The sequence below is a fragment of the Chrysoperla carnea genome, chromosome 5 (genome assembly GCF_905475395.1).
Source record: "Chrysoperla carnea chromosome 5, inChrCarn1.1, whole genome shotgun sequence".
NCBI lineage: Eukaryota > Metazoa > Arthropoda > Insecta > Neuroptera > Chrysopidae > Chrysoperla > Chrysoperla carnea.
The window spans coordinates 69,047,800-69,055,850 of NC_058341.1; positions in this window are offsets into that span (position 1 = coordinate 69,047,800).

Consider the following 8,051-nt stretch of genomic DNA (forward strand, 5'->3'; position numbering starts at 1 on the left):
TAAATTTATATAAATAAATATGAAACAAGTAAAGAATTATAAATCATTATCAACCTAATCAAGTAGAGTGGTCCTAATTAAGCTTTTATAGATTTTACAAAACTTAAGACTTTTTAACAAATTAAAAAAGTTCAAAAAACAATAATAACAATCATTAAACTTTCCAACATTCAACAATTAATTGCAATGGAAATATGGTCGTTCATGGAAATAAGAATAAATGAATAATTAAATAGATAAATAAAATAGAATTAAATAGACAATTATGGACCATGCATCTGTAGACGACAAGTAAAGAATGTGTACTCAATCCATAAATATCAAAATACTAGTAGGGTATTTGTTTCGTATTAATATACGCTGCTTAACTGGAGAATTTTTAAACTATAACATTAATGACAATAATAGAACTGATTATGACAACAAAATAAAGAAAGGAAAAACGAATAATTAAGCAAAATAAATAATAACATCAATAATAATTGAACCGCTAAGCGATCTTCTTATTTCACTATCTATATTGTTCCTTGAAGGCGAAGGAACTAGTGCATAAAATTGTCTTATGGTAGGTTAGGTTAGGTTAGAGTGGCTGTCCTGGGATGGGACACCAACAAGAAGGGTTGGCCCATGAACGGTCACTACTCCATGAACCGTTTGGAGCCGTTTAAGAACAGGAGAGCTTTGACGTCGACGGAATTTAGGTCGGAGAGATCGTCAAAGAGAGGCTGGCTCAAGTATTTCCATTTCTTTTTGGCAAGAGCTGGACCGTGACAGAGAAGGTGAAACATCGTTGCATCCTCCTCTTCCACATGGTGACAGCTCCTGCAATAGTCATGATACACTGCCAGGTCCAGGGTCTCAGCATGCCTACCGCCTAATCAGTTTCCTGTAATAGCTGTAACAACTTTGCTAACAGAGATCCTTCGAAGTGATATAAGATCTACGGAACGCCTATGATTGTCCTCGGGCCATTTCTTCCTTTTAGTACCACAAGTGCGCTCCTCCCTCCATTTAAGATTGATTTTTTTAAGATATCCTCTTTGAGGAGCAACTAACAGTTCGCAAATGGAACCCCCGTATATTTATTTCATCCCGGTATCCATACCAGGTTCACATTCATTTGTTCCGCCAGCTCACTTTAGGGCGTATGGCAGTCCTTTGCTACCTTTGAGGTTAGATGGACTGAGCTGAAGGATTGATTTCAGCGCTGCTTGGCTGTCGCTGAATATTGTATTGTCCCTGCACCTAGTGGTGTTCAGTCTTATACATTCACATACCTCCTGAATAGGCATCACTTCCGCTTGATACACGCTACAGTGATCTGGCAGCCGAAATGATAGACGCAAATCGAGATTTTCAGAAAAGAAAACACAACCTACCCTCCTCTCTAAGTTAGATCCATCGATATAAAATACCAAACCCTTTGGCTTGACCAGGTTCCCATCCCAATCCTGTCTGAAGGGGATCTAATCTTTACTGAGAACTTGTTCCTGAGATTAGGAGAGCGTTACACGTAGTCAAAGGATCTAGGAAGTGAATACCTTCTTAGCATCCGTGAGGTGTTTTATTGCAGCAAACTATTATTTCGACAAAAAGCCAGCTCATAAAAAAATGCTTATGGTGTAAACTTTAGTTTTGTTGAAGATAACATACTGTATAAATGCTTGCGACGTCAAAGACAAATGCGATATTATTTATAGAAAAGCGAATGATTGTAGAGCCTGATACACTTAGTTGTGCCACAAGCAAATAAATCCGATTGGAATCAAATTGGCACAGAATCTTAAAGAGGCTAGAAAGTCCTAAGGCTGAATTGCCCAGTTGTATCTGTTGCTTTGGGTTTGTGAGCTCAGAAATCTGAGAAGTTTTTAACAAATCTTAATAATTAAAACAAAAAAAATATACACCAAATATATTTATTTTACTTTTGAATATGATAGGATATTGTTTAATACAAATATACTGCCCACCTGTACGGTAAGTAGTGCATGGAGTTAACTACAATGCTGGTATGGTGAAGAGACAGGTATATAAAGTATCTATGTTATGTTATAAAGTATCTATGCATAAGTAATACTACAGTAATAAATATGGCTATCTACCTTAAGTATTGTGGGTATCGCCAACCAGTAAGGGTCTTTCGCCCAAACTGCATTAACTTTTGCTAATGTTACCATTCCCTCAATGCGATAACAGTATGGCGTTCACACCGATACTGACGTAGTGATATCGACAAAAATAACTCTAACCGTGTGGAACTCATACAAGATCCGGCCCAAAGTGCGAAAAAGGTAAACGGATTCGTCTAGCAAAGAATTAAGCGGCCACGCAATTAAATTCTTGGTAGATGTATTTCTTAACCTTTTCTTGACTCTGAAAAGCCTAGATGAACTCTGAAATGGGTTTTTATACGCAATTCAATGAAATTTGAATTATGAATTCAATATTCGAGTAGTTAAATTACTTGAATCTTCTAAAAGTGTAAAACATATTAAAAATTGAAAGTTCAATGATCGGAAATATTAAACCACCCATTTTATCGTTTTTTGACCATCGGCTTACCGGGGTTTTCTCTAACTCACATATGGCCAGCCCGCCCCTGATACAGACAATATTTCTTTTTTTTTTAAATTGATAAAACTAAATATAACAAACAAAATAATAATTAGGGATCGAATTATATGGCAAAAATGCAAAACGGCATAAAATAATGATATGTAACACGATATGACTAGATAAACAGAAATAAAATGATTTTAGTAAACACAACAAAATAATCAAAAAAATAACCAAAGTAATGTAATGGTATATAATAGCTTAAATAAAATATCAGTGTTTCAAAAAGGAAAGAATATGTGTGGTTCGTTTGGTCTTTAAATATTTTCGAGGATTACTTTTATGTATGCGAACCTCTTACGATTCTAAAAAGGACATTTTTTCATTTTTTGTGGTGTGCAGTATATCAAGATTTAAAAGTTCGGTTTGTGGACAAGTTCTCTTAAATGGCCCGCAAAAGTTGAGTCCAAGTATTTCGGGGTTCATTGGATGTTATATGCTCTCCTTTGCGAATCTGAATGGATCTCACAGTCAGTCTGTCCGATGTACGTATCGTCAAACCTGGTGCCCGATTCTTTCGCGATATTCGTCTTCAGCCTCCACAAACCTCCGAGGAACGAATTTGGAAAGATTATATAACGAAATTTCCGCAAACTTGGGAAAACGTTAAACCTATGCACAGGTATGTTGGACACCAATTCTGAAAACCCCGCATTACAAGTTTGGAATCATTTTCATCATTATTAACTAAATTGTGAATTAAGTAAATTGAAGGTTAATTTAAAATGCAATTATAAAATGGATATTATTTACGATCCGGTCAAATTAAATAACCCCACGAAAATTTGGTTGGATCGATCAAAACACCTTCTAAAATGAAGTCCTCATTGAATGGAGATGTGGAAAAAAATTTACGGGGGATCAAATGTTACAGGTTATTCGTGATTTTCAGCAAAACGGTATGTTTTATTTTATCACCAAATCAATTTAGATCACAAAATTTTCTCTAGCTCTAACGAATCGAATGACGAAAACCGCATTTAAATCTGACTTACTGTTCAAATTTTTGGAACTCCGTTGCATCGTTTCTTCGACTATACTTAAGTTGACTTCATATAGAAAACTTATATATTAAATCGGCTTACGAAAAAAGTTTTCCTTTATAAAAAATCTTTGCTTTCGAAAATATTAACATTCAGCTAATCACTTTTGACATGGAATGTTAGTTGTCGTTTAGAAATGTCAACCATTGAGAATAGATTATACGGAAAACGGGTCAAAAAATCACTTCTGAGATATGTAAGAGTGTATTTAAATAATTTATAGAAGAAGACTTACATGTATACTACACGAAGGTAAATACGTTGAGACCAAATCGAGCTAAAGATAACGGTTTAGGAATGAATTGTTAGCGAAGGGAACATTTTGACCACTTCAATTTTAAATTTAATTTTGCAAATCGTACTACACGTTATCCGTTATCCTAATTAACCAGTCATCGTACTTCAAATTTTTGTTTGCTTTTTTGAAACATTTGTAACAAAATAATTAATACAAAACATTTATTTTTCATACATTACGGTACAACTATTATTGTTGATGTAAATAAATACATTTATTTTCCGTTTGTTTTTAACTTAACCATCTTCGAGTTCCATACATGTAATTTTTATACACAAAATTCTTTAAATACACTCCTACATAGCTCGGAAATGATTTCTTGTTCGTAATTCGTAATTTAAATGATCATGGCTGACTTGAAAAATTTAATTAATGATATGTTACAAAATAATTAATACAGAGCATTTACTTTTCTATCAGTAAGTAGGACTAAATATTAGTTATTAAATTAATACTAAGTAACTGATATGATAAGGTTTTCTTTGGAATTTCTCTAATCGACAGACATATACCGTCGTATGTGTATCTTTCCAAAATAAATTTTGGTGTTCTTTATTTTATATTTTTAAAGGGGTGTGTTCCATATTTACAATCAATGTTAAAAACTTAGTTATTATTATTAAACTTTGTTTCACCTAAAATTTATTTGATAATAATTTTGATATAGTCTTCACTAAATTAATAATATTGTTAATTAATATCTTATACACATGAAACGTTCGAAACATTGCCATTTTAGCAAACTTGGATCTATATTAGTCTACAAAATTATTTATATGGGGTTTCCAAATACAAACTATCATTACCCCTTCACCATCTTAGGGTGGGTGTAGGAAGACGGAAAATACTTAACGGCCTATTATCATATCATACCTACAGAATGTAAAAAATAAGTCGTGGCGCGTGGGTAGAGTCTGGTTCGACCCTTGAGGTCCACACACAAACACATACTTCTTCTCCAAATTATTGTTAATATCTTGTCCTAACCATGAAATGTAAAGATATATTCAAAACTTCGATTTCGAAAATCAGACCCATGACAATAACCTATAGTAGGAAGTTAAAAATTTTTTAAACGCAAACACCGTAACACGATATTTATATATTATATAGTTAATCTTATTAAACTAATTTTTAATTCAAAATATAATCTAGATTTACCAATTAAATATTCAAGTTTGGTAGAATAAAAAATAAAATAGATAGTAAAATTATATACTTAGGTATATTTTGATATACTTAGGTAATGGAAAAACCACATCGAAAATTGTATTCTTATTTTTATACTATGCATATATGTAATATGCAAGGTATACTAAGTTTAGTCCCAAGTTTGTAACGCTTAAAAATATTGATGCTAAGCAAAAAATTTTGGTATAGCTGTTCATAAAATTACCTAATTAGTCCATTTCCTGTTGTCTGTCTGTCTTATGTCGTCTTTCTGTCCGTCTGTCATCACGATTACTCAAAAACGAAAAGAGATATCAAGCTGAAATATAGCTTTTATAGCGTACTGAGGACGTAAAAAGTGAGGTCACGTTCGTAAATGAGCAACATAGGTCAATTGGGTCTTGGGCCCGTAGGATCCATCTTGTAAACCGTTAGAGATAGAACAAAAGTTTAAGTGTAAAAAATATTCCTTATAAAAAAACCAACTTTTGTTTGAAACATTTTTTCGTAAATATCACTGTTTACCCGTGAGGGCGCAAATTAGGCGTAATTTGTATAGTATGTAATTATGGGAATATCAGTTATGTATGTGTGACATGCATGTAGGTGTAATGAGTCTTCAACCCTGTCTATGCATGGTATTTCAACAATTAACTCAGTCAATTGTTTTTTTTCACTTGTTTCTCTACATTCATGATTTTATAATAAAATTCATCCTCAAAGTTGAAAATGACATAAAAATAATTTCAACCCTAAATCTAGCCTGCTCGTACATCCATTATATGGATGTATACACTTAGTTTTTTTCTTTTCATTTGTTTTCATTCGTTTCAAGTGAAAATTATCAAAACCTTTCAAAATACGTATTTTTTTCTCCAGACTTCTCCATAAGAACAATGTATTTTATGTCTATTTTCAATGATTTTTTTTTCATAAAAATTTGTATTAACACCTAAGCTGAAATTTTAACCACATATTCTTTGAGTAAAAGTATACCTATAAAAAAATTTTGAGCCTTTAAATCTAACAATGTTGTCATACTCATACATACTTAATATTATTACATTTTTATACCATGTATATATGAAATATACATGGTATATTTAGTTTAGTCCCAAGTTTGTAACGCCTAAAAATATTGATGCTACGAAAAAAATTTTGGCATAGATGTTCAAAGAATGACCTAAAAAAGATGCTCCTATATGTAAAAGTAATTGTTTAAGTGCCATGCGTTCAGTTTTGCACGATATAGGTGAGAATTGAGTGTCACGGGTGTAAATGAGAAGTTACAGTAGGTATTACGGTAAGTATTTATGTAAGGTTTTTTTCCATTTTTAACATTATTAATTATATTTACAGACCGTGGGACACCACGGTTTTTATAAAGTGTTAAATACATTCTTTAAACTTCGTGAGTGGCTTCCTTTTGACCAGTTTATCAAACTTTCCTCTATGATTTTTTTCGTTTTCGTTATCGTTTTGAAAAAACGCAGCAGAGAATTTGTCAGACGCAATAACCACTTGACAACATTAATCATTATTAAACAATTCAGCAAAAGTGAACCATGTACATATTGAAAAACAAAAGTGCCTACAGCATGTTCGAGGTGGTATAAGAGCTCATCTGTGCAGTATTTTTATCGGTCAAAATATTTTAGTGTTTGATAATCATTAATTCGTTTGTTCAGACCGATAACTCTAATATGACGTCAACTAGTTTGAAAACGCAGCATTTTCGAAAAAAATCATAGAAAAAAGTTTGGTTTAGTCGTCAAAAAGAATGCTTAAGAAGTTTCAACAATATTGAATTTATCATTTAAAAAAACCCGTGGCGTCCCACTGTCTAAAATTGTGGTTGATGTCCGTGTAAATAAATAATTAAATTTTAGGATGTAATTAATGGTTGAAGCCGTGAGGTCATTTACTTATGTACGACAAGTTGTTTTTTGGTAAATTATATTAAAATGTAATCAGTACCTGTATCTTATAGCCGTAATAATAAATAACTCAGGAAAATAAAGGTTGTTCTGCTTAAAAAATCCAAGCGAATTTTTTTCACCGTGATTATCTTTACTCGGATGCAAGAAATGACCTATGAACAATCTATTGCAAAATCGTGCGGAAAAAAATTCAAGGTAAAAGGTCGCGAAAATGAATTAAGTTTATTGTAGTTTTAGTTATTATAAAATTAATTGCGAGCTAATTTTACAAAAAAAAAGATTCTGTAGAAAAAAAAAAATTAAAAATAATTAATTCTTTTAAATATTATAATATATTTTTTTAGTAGAACTATTGCTTCTACAGATATTTTGTAAAGAACCCTTTTTTATGTAAAATTAACTCACAAAAATTTTATAATAACTAAAACTGCGATAAACTTAATAGTTTATGACATATTTGTAAAATTTTCGCGATCTTTGACTTTGTTTGTATACTTCCGTTGTTTGAAGTTTAGTGATAAAATTTGTGATAATAATTAATAATAATTATTAATTTTATTAATTAATTGATAAGTATATTTATTTTCTATATAAAATATTTGACGCATGTACAGAATGTGCGGCAAATCTTTCATCACGCTTCTGAAGATTACCAAACGATTGACGCGAGTGCTGGCGGGTTAATTATACATTGCACAAATATGAAATAAAAATTTTACCTACACTATTTCTCTTATAAAATGATTGATTATTATGTTTTTAAAAAATAAATATACAGGCATATTACGATTTATAGGGCGGAACACCCCCTAGGCCACTTTGAAAATTTTTTGATTATACATTGCACAAATATGAAATTAATATTTTTTTTTCCGTCTGTCCACCAATTCTGCAATAATATTCTATGAATTAAATCATCTTTAAGGAGAAATTATTTTTCAAAATCAAGTGTATACAATTAAAGTTTTATAATTTTTTATTTTT